This window comes from Sitophilus oryzae, unplaced genomic scaffold, assembly GCF_002938485.1.
Source record: "Sitophilus oryzae breed Bouriz unplaced genomic scaffold, Soryzae_2.0 scaffold_810_pilon_pilon, whole genome shotgun sequence".
Taxonomy (NCBI): Eukaryota; Metazoa; Arthropoda; class Insecta; order Coleoptera; family Curculionidae; genus Sitophilus; species Sitophilus oryzae.
This window is the reverse complement of record NW_022147429.1, coordinates 4797930-4810914: the sequence shown is the minus strand read 5'-3', so window position 1 is coordinate 4810914 and position 12985 is coordinate 4797930. Positions and strand designations below refer to the sequence as shown.

General features: G+C 32.8%; 1 protein-coding gene across 2 annotated transcripts in view; it reads right to left on the bottom strand.

The window, feature by feature from the left end:
* Positions 1-11476, bottom strand: part of LOC115888956 (RNA-binding protein Nova-1) — a 208641-nt gene extending 197165 nt beyond the window's left edge. The window contains exon 1 of one of the 2 annotated variants that reach the window (XM_030908844.1): positions 11344-11476. The gene's annotated coding sequence lies outside the window, so the exon portion shown is untranslated. The remainder of the gene's footprint in view (positions 1-11343) is intronic. The other variant, XM_030908845.1, reaches the window with a different exon arrangement.
* Positions 11477-12985: the final 1509 nt, after the last annotated feature.

Genomic DNA, 12985 nt, shown 5'->3' with positions numbered 1-12985 from the left:
AATATTACTAAGAATATATGAACGTACATTATTGATGTATTTTTAGTATATTGATGGGATTTTCAGAAAAAAAACTATATAAAATTATTAAACATTTATAAAGGAACTTAAAACCTGCGCGAATAGAAGGTGTGAAAGCTTTTTTTCTCCTCTGCGAAAAATAATTCTCCAATTTTTTTCCCTAACTACAAATATGTGCACGATTCCTAACCACCAGTCCTCTCCACTAAATGGACCAGAATCGTTCTATTTCCGAAGTGAAAACCAACTTAAAGCAAAATTCACGCGTAACAGGCGTCAAGCGTACAAGAGACCGGACACCGAGGGCAGTTATATAGATGTCATTTTAGCCATGTTATCTTTTGTTTTACCAATCCCACTTCTTAGTCTGTTGAGGAACTTCCATGTTTTTCATTACAGGTCTGCACCTGGCGGAAAAGATTCAGAAGGTGGCATCCATGATGCGATATCTGCATTTCTCAGTATCCACAAGTTTTGTCGCGGCATCGATGGAGGTACACCGTCAGCGATAATAGTTTTTAAGAAGATCTTTCTAGATTTCACACTATTTAGGGGAGGTTGATGTCCATGCAACGGATGAGCAGTGTTTACTTCCCTTTTATGTCTCTCTGTGTTAGCGGCAGCTTCCTTTCTTATATCTAGTGGCCTGATGTTATTCGACATGTCTCGCAATATCCACATGACTGGCACGAGCAGATCTGTACCAAACTGGACAAGCATATTCTGCAGCAGAATATGCTTGTTGGTACTGGTGCCTACGTTCTGAGTACCTACTGTTGGTTAAGCAACCCATCCGTTACTTGTAAGCTTCCGAATAATATTATTGCGGGCAGATACTTTTTGTTTTGTATTTAAACAGTGCTTCCTAAATGTCAGCGAACGATCCAGTGTAACCCCCAGATATTTTGGATTACGGCAATGTTCCAGCTCCATGCCATTCAATACACCAGCGTTTAATTTTTGTAAATGAAAAGCACATACATTGGTTTTAGCCGGATTCGGTTTTAGATGGTTACCTTGATAATATGCCGTGAGAGTGTGAAGCCCATTTATTAGATACATTTCTACTGTATCGAAATCTTTTGCTTGAGATATTAGCACCAGATCGTCATCATAAGTAAAACTTTTTGTGTTAGGGGGTGTGGCTGGTCGTTGCTGTAGATGTTGAATAAGGTTACTGACAGAACGCTACCTTGAGGTAGCGTTTTTCTTGCCATTTAGTTCTACATAGAATCTACGGTTCTGGAGAAATGACTCTGTAACGAGGCTGGTAAAGCTGTAATCTTTCGTTTTTTGATATAATTTATGTAACATGAGATTATACTGCACAGTATCGTAAGCTGAGGAGAGATCAAAACCATCCAAAAAAAAACCGCTCAAAACCATCTTCGATATTCTGTGTAAGGTTGAAGATTTGTGCTGTGCAATTTTTATTTGGTCTAAATCCAGCTTGTTGTGGGGTATTATTCCTATAATATCCCCTACACATGAAAATTGTGAGAACCTAAGCCTAAACCGTTTTTTTAACGACTCAATAACAGTTCATAATCGGGAAAAGAAATTACAAGTGCTCACTATTCCGCAAAAAAAATGGTATAAAAATCTCAAACAGAAAATTGAACATCGAGGTTTACGGAACAGTGTGTCATCAACACCACCTTGTATAGGTTATTAGAAACGATTAAGAAATAGGCAATTTCATTTACACGTAATAAAATAATGAAAATGTAAATCTTAAATAAATCACAAAAATATTCAGTTTAAAAAATGAAATTCTTGTTTGTTATTGGAATAACTGAATCCATTTTTAAACTAATTTTTCAGCCCTGAAGCAACTCTCCCATTTATTGGCAATACAACAAATCGCAATAAATTTAGTCTTTAATACGAAATTAAATCTGATTAAAACAGTCCAACTTTAGTAATTTCCTAAACGAAAACGAACTTGCGAAAGAAAAACCTATTTTCTCGAGTGTTTTCTCAATTTGTTATTCTGAAACGAACTGGATGTTTAGAAGACAACTCTGAATATAAAGTCTGAAAAATAGTATTTTTTTAGTAATAATGAAGAATTCAAGTCCGAATATATCGAAAATAATCAACATACAATCACTGTCACATAGATAAAGTCCGCATCATATAGAACTTTTTTTATTCATTGACTTAGATAAAATTTTTACTGCGGCGATAGTTAGTAGTTATTTGATAGTGCTTTGATTTAGATTAAAAATTAAATCTTACCTGTGGCTTCCGGGTATCTGTCAAATTTGACATTTAATTTCTAACGGCTAAAAAATGGGTTTACTGGCAGAATTTCCAAAAACTTTATGTGAAAAAGTTGTTTCTTTTTTAATTTTATATCAGTACACCGATTTTCAGCCATCTAGATGAAAAATAAGATTTTGTAATTTTTAACCAATAGCAGCCGATTCTCATGGTAGAAGCAAAAACAACTGATGATAGTTGGTTGGTTAGTTATATATTTACCTACCGATCAGGGCAGGCGGAAGGCGGCCGCCCGGGGCGCCGTATACAAGGGGCGCCACAACGACAACTGAAATATTTAAAAACAGTACTCTAAAAAAAGAGTAACGAATGACCAGAACAATAATTAATCGGTACTATCAATTTCCACAGTAAAATATTACCAATTACCACACCACATAGGGAAGAATAGCTGACTAAACATTATAAACACTATACTATATCCTAGACGTATCCTATTATAGTTTACTGAAAAAATCCTTTGCACGAAAGTTTTTGTGATAGTTTTAATTTCTTCCATTCTATATGTTTTTTGGGTGCTCTATTCGAAACTGGGATTTGCGAATTCATTTTCGTGGAGAAATCTTAAACAAAATAAAATAAAAAATATAAATCTGATTTGTTCGTGGTATTTTACTTATAATTTAAAAGCTATCAACTTTCTTTATAAATAACCTTCCTTTCTATAATTCGTGTTTTATAAATTTTCTTTAAACAAACTGTTTTGGGCCAAGAGCCAGCAAAATTGAGAGTTTTAGCTCAAAATCGCTCTTTTCTACTACCATTTTATTTGTTATTAATGGCTGATGTACCTTAAAATTATATGAGGTAAATATTCATTTGCAAGCTCGATATCCTTATTATCCAAAAAAAAAGCTTATAAGTTTGCCTCATTAGTTAAATTAATTTATTAACAGTAGTGGGAAAATATATATCAATCTTTTGATGATTTTGATTTTCCCAGTTGAATCTGTAATAATACACGGAAAATGGTAGCAGAATCGTAGAATTTTCTCATTAGAGAAAGACAAAGGAATGCATCTCAAACACTCGCTGAACCTCATTTTGAAGTTTATGATCAGATACAAAACTGTATCTGATCATAAACTGATTCTGCACGAAATAATTGATTGTGAAAAAGAAAAGAAAATTTTCTTAAATTCTAATATAAAAATAATGCAACTGCTTGAAACTAAATACTAATATTTTCAAAGATCACTTATACCAGAACGGGACTGCCGAAGTTGGAATTCTATTTCTCATAACTCTATATACCGGGTGCGTCTCAAAAGTAGCTCACCCCTATAACTTGTTTATTTTTTCAGAAAAAAAAACGAAATTTGGTATGTTAGTATACGACATAAATTAGGATTAATTGACGTATTCAATTGTTTTTGGTCACTTCCTGTTTCACCGGAAATTACTACCTACAATTTTTGATTTTTAAATGGCACCCTCGATGGCATCCACGGTATATTTCTACTTTATGACATATGTCATCTTTTGATATTTTCGATTAAAAGTACGATTTTGGCATCTTATGGACCGGCCACAAGACATGAAAAACATTAGACGATTAAATGTATTTTTCCATGTTCCTTGTTTAAAAATTAGTGTTTTTAATAGAGCCATGGCACTCTAGATTTGAATTTAAAATATAAAGCTTTTTGAACGAAAATGTCAAAAGTTGATATATGATATGTCATTCTACTCAGAGTGTAATTTTCTATCAAATAAAGATAAAGTAGAAATATACCGAGATGATTTCAAAATCAGAAATTTTAGTCATTTCCGGTGAAACAGGAAGTGGCCAAAAACAATTGAATAGTCAATCCTAATAATTTATGTCATATACTAACATATCAAATCTCGTTTTTATGTAAACAAATAAAAAAGTTATAGGGGTGGGTAAATTTCGAGACGCACCCGGTATACAAAAAACAAAAACCGCAGACTAAGATTGAAAGAAGAGTAGAATTTTGAAGTATCTTTAAGTGAAAATTTATTGTTAAAGTAGCATAAATATGGTTAGTTGTAGTTAAAGGATAGTATTGAAAGAAAAAGAGAATTATAATAACTGGGGGGGGGGGCGCCAGATAGGGTACGCGCCCGGTCTCAATATTTATTTGCCTTCCGCCGGCCCTGCTACCGATCATATATTCAGTAAAATTAATTGAATATGTTAATAGTTTTTATAGAAAAGTAAATTTAGTTGTCAAAATTAGACAAAAAGTGATGCAAAGTATGAATAACTTATGGAGATAGCATCATAAAATTCATATTTTTACATACTGGGGGCTTATTTGCAGTAAATACCAAAATCTATTTTTCATAGCCTACCTATAGAATTGTTTGGTTAAACAATTGCCCCTATACGGTCTCTCATCAAATTAAAATGAAAGTGTTATATAAAAAATTAGTTAACTAACTTACCACTATAGCAGGCCTGATTTTTAAAGAAAATCTAAACATAAATTGGGTAATTATAGAGAAAAAATGTATTGAAATAATGTGACCTTCACATATGGAAGAAGTATTTATAGTTTGGCATCACTCAAGCCAATATTTTTACAACAAAATTTGTCTTTTCATAAAAAACTATGAATTTATTCAAAACATTGAACTAACTATATGAGTAGTAGTAGGTAAATATTTGATTGATAAACGGGCTAAAAGAAAAAATTCAACGGTATTTTCATGGTGTTTCTTAATTTTCTCTAAAACGGTATGGAAATTTGGAAAAGTATAAATGGGATTAACCATTTTAGAACAAGCAAAATGTTTTATGAAAAATGCATTTTTCTCAAAGTGTCAGTTGTAAAGACAATCCGGGGACATACTGTAGGTAAGCATTTGAAAAAAAATTCGATCACAATATTATTCATGTCATATTAATACGACTTAAATCAAAATAGTTTCTGTTTTTAGTTTATATCTATAAACCTAAATATTAGCGATTAAAATTATTACTGTCAAAGATATTAAATTTATCATTAAAAAATTATGTCACCATAGTGTTAAGCTTGCCATCAGTATAAGTTATTTATTTGTTAAAAGTTCAAATGACGCAACTGTTATGCCACATTGTCGATAAGAATAAAGCACAGTGCCGCATCAAGGATGAATCGGTGAAGCGATCATGTGTTTAGAAAAATAGAAGATAAAAGAATAAAATAAGAGAGTTTATTGGAGATTTAAATGGTACCGACGAAAAGTCATTATAATAGAAAGGTATTTAAGAATATATTTGCAAATTCATTTGAGCATTGCAAAATTGCAGAAGATTTTAAACTCTCGCCAGCAGCCTGCCCAATACAAATCAAGTTTATTGATATTTTTTAGAAATTCTTGTGGACAATTTAATATACCGGGTGCGTCTCTAAAATGGCCTCTATAACTTTTTTATTTTTTCAGATAAAAAAAACGAGATTTGGTTGTGTTAGTATATGACATAAATTAGGATTAATTGACGTATTCAATTCTTTTCGGTCCCTTCCTGTTTGACCGGAAATTACTATTTTTGATTTTTAAATGACACCCTCGGTATTTTTTTACTTAATTCGGTAGAAAATGAGAAAATAACTGAATAGAATGACATATCATCTCAACTTTTGACATTTTCACTTAAAACAAAATTTTATTTTAAAGTATTTTAAATTTCAATCTAGACTGTCATGGCTGTATTAAAAACACTTATTTTTAATTGGGAGCAAGGAGGATGGAATTGGATTCAAGGAGCCTTGGAAAAATTGATTTGATCGTCTATTATTCTTTTTATTTTTTCATATGGAATGAGGGTGCCTCGTTAGCATATTTGGAAAAAGCATTTTTTACGAATAATTTGGTATCACACACTTGGTATTTCGAGTCAAATTGTCGTTATGAATCGCATGTTGCAATTTCAAATAAACCATATTCGAAAATGTGACAAGTTGCCATATGTCATTCTATTCAGATTGTGCTCATTTGTGCACCTTAAAACATTCTCTAAGCGTCTAAAGTGACAAATTCTGCACGTTAAAACATTCTCTAAAACTATTCTATTTAACATTTTTTTATAAATCTCGAAACAAATGAGATGATGGACTTTATCGTTAACTCACCCTGTACAACAAGATGAAAAAAGTAGAAATCCTCCATATTTCAAAGTTCAATTTTGTTGAACAATTCAAATTGAACCATATATTATTTTTACTATAGCCAAATTCCAATAACAATAATTATTATAATTATTCTTCTATGATTTGGCCTAATTCCAGTTGCATAGCTTATCGTTGGTTCTAATCGGTTTAATCTTAGTCTTGTTTATATATTTTAGAAAGAGAAAGATTAATATGATTTAATCCTATATGAGTTACTCGCTCCCAAAACATGGAACGGCAATGCAGAGGATTAAAGTTTACTTCTATTGTAATGCAAAGAAACCGCAATGAACAAAATGAATCTTAACGAGGATCATCGTCCTAAAAAAACTTAGCACGACCATTATAATTAAAGTCTGTGGAGGCCTTTATATTATATTCCCTTAAGAGCGCTTTCACACACTCCAGCAAAATCGGTGCCGGTGGCATATTTGTATGTTGCACACAGATTATCCATTCGGAATTAGTCGGGTCTGCTGCGATTCGGCGGTATGTAAGTTATACTCGGGAGAGCACTTTCTTGGATAAAGCGAGTAATACAGAAACATTGTAACATATGTATGTATATATGCCAGTTTAATTTTGGCGCTTATAGGAAAAATGTTGTACCTAGCACGAAATAGTTAAGTAAATAACTATTCCTTTATTAAAACCCGCTTGATATTTTATGATATTCTCAGTGTCTTTAAAGAAACCTTCAAAATTGTTGTATATAACGTGTCATACCTACTTACGTTTATTTTTTATAAGGTATAAGCAGCGCCGGATTTCCGCCTAGGCCTGCAAGGCCCGGACCTAGGGGCCCAGCCAGCCTAGGAGCCCCATGCAATGAGTGGCGCGCAACTTTTCATTAGGCTGGCAACTGGAATACAACCAAAAAATGGAAAACCTGACGCCGACATGACAGGCCGACACCGATTTTGCCGGTGTGTGTGCAAGCGCTCAACCCTAGGGACTGTTCAAAAACGTGTCATTTTTACAAGAATAATGTGTCTTAATTTTCCAACTTACGTCTGAGAGATTTCTTACGTACAAATAAGATTTATTTGTTTTATCAACATAGGTACGATTCTGCTTTGTTTCGTAGCTACAGGGGGTTAAACTCTTCATTTTTATTAAGATTATTTGATTCGAAGTGCTTTAAGCAATTCGAATGAAATTTTGAGATTAAAAGTTAAAATAAGTGATACATACTTTGATGCAAAAAAAGTGTCGACAGATTCACTAGGGACGTGCCTATGAGTTATCACATCACTAGAATATTTTTTTCTAAAAAACATGTGTACCACTGACTTTTTTTTTCTTGTTAGCAAAATTGTGTAGGCTATTTAGTGCCGATTAAGAATTGTATCTTGATATTTTGTTAATAAATGACTTAAAATAAATTGTTTGTGAGAATATTTAACAATAGTACAAAATAAATCTGTTTGAAAGTAGCCATCTATAAATAGAAGTAATATATAGTAATAAATAGAAGAATGTCATGGAGTAAAAACTTTCTAATTATACCAAGTTATCTAATTTTTCTTCCAAGACGTTGCGTATTTTTTCTTGAAAATTTCCATATATGATAAAAAAATTGGCACGGGGAGGCATGTATAGCCGCCCATACTAAAATATGTTAATAAAAAGTTGGTAGGCAGTTCTGTTAGTTTCAAAGTAAAGGAATTTTTCCATTTTTTTTATCTTAAAAACTGCGACTTTGACTGATTTTGGTGTTATTACAAATTTTGTTGCAAATATTATTCCTAATCTTAAATTGAAAACCGCGTTTCGCTAGCTACTGTAATTTTGGAGTTACGATTTTTTAAAATGTTTAACCCCCTCCCATACCCCCTTACCAACTCCCCACCCCCACCAAAAACTAATGGCCAGATTCTCGGGTACCACAGTATTTTTGTGCCAAATTTGGTTAAAATCGGTATAACGGTTATTGACTTATCCTATTACAGACGGACAGACAGACAGACACCATGAAAATATTTTGTATTTAGGTCATTTATGACCCAAATAACTCATCTTGAGTGAAATTAAAAAAACTTTTTTTGCCGATCTTAATAGCCTACCATACCTATTGGTATGGTCGGCTAAAAATATAGTGTATTTCAACCCTTTCCATTCGTTTTAAAAAGCGAAATATTATACAGATAGTGTGCGTAATAGTAGTAATACCTACTCTATTTACAGTTCCTTTAAACTAAACGAAATTTTTGAAAGAATTAAACATCATTAAACAAATTGCAATAAACAATCGGTAAGCAAATCTATTTAAAAAACAAAATGTTAGATAAAAAGAGTTATATAAATAGCAATAAACATGGTTTATGACACACACCACAGTGACATATGGGTCTAGAATCAAGCTAGCAACAATTGCCAATTTGCTTAAAAAATTAATTTAAACTTTGCCTTTAAAACCAATAACTCTACAAAAATACAACAAATCTAAAGACCCCATATAGGTAACCATGTAGAGCAGGTTTCTCAAAAAGAACAAATGAGTCTATTTCATGTTTTACATATAAAAAAGATTCTGATTACTCTAATCGTTTAATTGGAAATAACCCTGGAAATTTTAAGTTCTTGAACCTTGTATCGATATATTCTTAAATTAATTTTCCTGGGGCATTTAGGTTCCGAAAACATGAAACTATGATAAAAATTGCGATGCATCAATTTTAATATTAGTGAAATGATAAAATGTAAAGAAATTTTAAATAAATTAATCTTCTGATTTCGCTAATACTAAAATCGAGGTATCGGAACCTTTAATCGCAAACGCTTTAAGGTCGGTCAAGTTTGCCAAGTTGTATTAGAGAAAATTCAAAAATAAATATACCACTATTTTGCACACCATAAATGATATTTTGCACACTTACCTAAGAGAAACCATAGCCGTTTTTTAAACGGGGGGCAAACTTGAACGTTCCTCCCCCCCATTTGTTACGAAATTGGTTTATTTCTATGTCGATTCGGTTAATTTTGCACAATTTGGCACACCTATTTTTAAATTTTGCACACCCTCTCGACGAAAGTTATAAGGGGTTGAAAATTTGAAATTTTCCCCCCATCTGTGACTAAATTGAATTTTGTTTATATCAAATGAATCGGCTAATTTTGCACAATTTTGCACACCTATTTTTGAATTTTGCACACCATCCTGATTAAAGTTATGAAGGTTTGAAAATTTGCAATTTCCCCCCCATCTGTCACGAAATTGAATTTTGTATATATCAAACGAATCGGCTAATTGTGCACATTTTGCACACCTATTTTCGAATTTTGCACACTCTTCTGACAAAAGTTATAAGAGTTTGAATATTTGAAATTTGTCCCATTGTGTGTGAAATGTCCCATTTAAGAAAAACATAAGTATGAGTCATATTTCGAAAATGATAGATCTCAGCGATGTGAAAAACTGCACGGAACTTAGATTTCACCTTTTCGATAATTTATAGCTTGCATAGAACATTTATGAAACTAAAGATTCTACACACAGATTTGTCCTAGCCCTCTTACTTCCTGAAATACCTGGCAAATTTGAAACTTCTGCATTTTTCGACAACCCTCATGTCGGTTATCCTATAACTTATCGAAAAGGTGAAGTCTGGGTTCCGTACAGTTTTCCACGTCGCTGAGATCTATGATTTTCAAAGATGACTCATACTTATGGTTTTTTTAAATGGGACAATTCACACACAATGGGACAAAATTCAAATATTCAAACTTTTATAACTTTTGTCAGGAGAGTGAGCAAAATTCGAAAATAGCTGTGCAAAATTGTGCAAAATTAACCGATTCGTTTGATATAAACAAAATTCAATTTCGTAGCTGATGGGGGGGAAATTGCAAATTTTCAAACCCTCATAACTTTAATCAGGATGGTGTGCAAAATTCAAAAACAGGTGTGCAAAATTCAAAAACAATTGTGCAAAATTGTGCAAAATTATCTGATTCGTTTGATAAAAACAAAATTCAATTTAGTCACAGATGGGGGGAAAATTTCAAATTTTTAACCCTTTATAACTTTCGTCAGGAAGGTGTGCAAAATTTAAAAATAGGTGTGCAAAATTGTGCAAAATTAGCCGAATCGATGTACATAGAAATAAATCAATTTCGTAACAGATGGAGGGGAACGGTGAAGTTTGCCCCCCGTTTAAAAACGGCTCTAATTTCTCTTAGGTAAGTGTGCAAAATATCATTTACGGTGTGCAAAATTGTGCAAAATAGTGGTATATCTATTTTTGAATTTCGTCCAGTACGGGGGGCAAACTTGACCGACCTAACGTTTACTGTATCTATTTATAAGGATAAAAGAAGTACCACTAGTAGTACTCTCAACTCTAATGGAAAGTACCCTTTCAGGGTTATAATGGAATCTTACAATTATCGCCATTCGCTTTGGATTTAAAATGTGTGTAGGAGTACCAAATTTCCAGAAAAACGGTTTAAAAATAAACAAAATATATTATTTTTATTTAACCTTTCGACAGTTGTAACTTCTTCGTAGAGCATTTTAGGGCATATGTTGAAAAAACATATAGATATTTTTTCGTCGTAAATCTTTTCTCAAAACCCATTTTTTCTCAAAGCACAAGTTTGTCAAATCTATAGTAAATGTACGTGTATGTATGTGTTAAATGTACCCAGAAATTGATTTTACAGTTTGAAGAATATAAATATAAAAATTTGTGTGGTGCAAAAAAGTAGTTCTAAGGTGATCATTTCAATTTTAATATCAATTTGTTTAGATATTCAATAATAATATTTTCCTTAAACTATTTTTTTTTCTAATTTAACGTCATAGTGACTCATAAATCAAAATTTAAAAAACGGTAATAGACTAATTATTACTGAAACCCGAGTTTCGGGCATTTTTAAACTATAAGCGAATTAAAGATTGATAAAAACTTACCCGAAAATTACAGGAAATTTAAATGATCCAACAAACACCACGATCACACACACGCAGAATTTTGAAAATGATTTGAATGGATTTAAAACGAAATGACTGACAAACGGAAATTTTCACATTGACAACTAACACTCAAAATTTCTAAACAGACTACGATCCGACGTGACAATGAAAGTACCTGTTTGCTAGATATATTTCCATTTAGTTCCATCGTAAATTACATATTTAAAAACGGTTCCATAAATAAAACAGCAGCATAAATTCATAAAAATACGATTGTATGTAAAACGGAGTATGTCGTTAATTCGGAAATAATCGCTGGGCAAGTAAAAAGTAAAAAATCGTTCTCTTTATCGAATCTTTTTGTATAATTTGATGTACTATTTTTAATATTTTATAGCGAATATTTTGCTAAAAATTTAAGCCAGTTATACACACTGCGTACCTCCTTGTAAAAATAAGAGTCCAGTAGATGTAGTTGTAGATTGTATGGAAAGTTAATCACCGCAACTTTATAGATCTACTGTATCCCCCTCTCTTGAGTTATAACTCTCTAGTACAAAGGTAGAACCCAATATGTCAACACTATTTCCTATTTGACATATTTTCTGACACAGTTCTGCCTTAATACAACTGAACTCCCCATACAGTCTCAAAACTTCGACAAAAGCCAGTATCTGATGCGGTTTTACAGAGGTTAGCTCTCCATCTCCGGTATCAGTCGTACCAAAGTTTATGGCACGAATAGTTGTCGTCTCGGCGCACTCAGTGATGAGTTGTTCTGGTGTTTCCCCATTTTCCCCACAAAATGTGCATTCGCCGTTGTTTCTTAGCTTCAATCAATTGAGGAATTCATTGAGGAGACAGTGTGCTATCAAAATCCCCGTGACAATTCGAAGATTGTTCTTATTTAAATCAAGAAATATCTTTGATTTTTCTCGGTCGTCCTGGGAAATATCTTCGAGTGTCGTAGACATTTGGAGGATTCCCATTCCAGGTTACGAATGGAGTCTTCTAGATTCCTGAGTTCTGTTTTAAGTTGGTTTCGACTTGGGAAGCAGGATAGATCTGGTACAGCTAGTGGAGTGTTTGCCACTTTTCTAGCTAGATCGTTTGCTTTTTCCACCTTCTTTGTAACTTAGTAGACACACCGAGTAGGAGAACTTAATTTTGTTTGCCTAATTTGTTCATCTTCTCGATGCATTCTTTGATCAACTTCGTATTGATGGTTACTTAGATGTAGTTAGATCCACTGCAACATTTTCAAATCTATTGTAGTCGATGACGACTGTTCAGTTATGTAATGGTTCATCTGCCTCTGCACTGGTAAATTTTTCCATCGTCCTAGAGAATTTATGGCCATCCATTACTTCATTGCATTGCTGTAAAGCAGTGTCTTATTCGATGAATTGGAATTCATTCCATCCAGGATAATTCCATCGGCTTTTAGTGGATCTTATGACTTTCTTGATGCCGAACTATCGTAGGTTGAAAAGGTGCGATTATGGACCAGGTTTTTAGGTATTCAATTTTCTATTAAACTCCCACAACATGATCTACCAGAAGATCTACCAGAATGTATTTATAAGAGATCTATCAGTGCATTTCTCACTGGCAAAGCATTCTACTCCAAAGATCAATA